Below are 826 nucleotides of genomic sequence, written 5' to 3' on the forward strand. Positions count from 1 at the left end.
TGTTTTTTTCTTTTTAAAAGAGGCTTTTTATTTCATACTAGAAATCGTTTGACATCAAAACAAGTAAATTAGCATTCACTCAAAAAAAAAAGCTTTACTTTGAAAATAAGTAAGCATCTTTCTAGAATTTGGCCTTCCTACATTTTGTCAGAAAGACTTTTTCAGAGATACACAGCAGCTAGATCTGTACTTGTGCCTTAAACATCTGCCTTTGTTGAAGAGGACTTGCAGGACAAACAAATGCAAGGACAGAACAAGATGACAAAATAATATAAAATAAAACTTAACACACCCATTCCAATGACCACCAACAACACAAAAGGAGCACAGTTTCAGAGAGACACAGCTCGCTCAGCTGCTAACTGTTAAACGAGAGAAAGGAGAGATGAATCCAGGCTCTGCTCCCTTCTGATCACTTAGGTGCATTGCTTGCACCTGAACTCCCTGTGTCAGCCACATCTGCTGCTCAGCTACTGGTTCAGGACATGACCTGGCAATTCCACTGCAGGATTAAGCTGAAAATTTAACCGTATTAAAATCAGAAGTCTATCCATCTGCAGTAGAGAATATGACCTGTAGTAATGGAGTGCTTATACAAAGTTCCCTACATTCTCAGAAAGGTCTCTGTATTTCTATATCCCACTGCGGAACAATCGGACACCAGACCGGACCGTCCGAGCACTGACAGCCCCGTGCTGCGGGGCCGGGCCCAAGCCGCGGGCGGAACGTCAGTTGCGGAGCTCAGCGTTCCGGCCGGTGCCGGGGCCGTGCGCGCCGTGACACCGCGTGGCCGCCTCTCGCCCGCCCCCGCGGGTGGATGCCGGGA

Source organism: Cyrtonyx montezumae, unplaced genomic scaffold (genome assembly GCF_038088225.1).
Source record: "Cyrtonyx montezumae isolate F1298 unplaced genomic scaffold, pur_monq_1.0 scaffold_6, whole genome shotgun sequence".
Taxonomy (NCBI): Eukaryota; Metazoa; Chordata; class Aves; order Galliformes; family Odontophoridae; genus Cyrtonyx; species Cyrtonyx montezumae.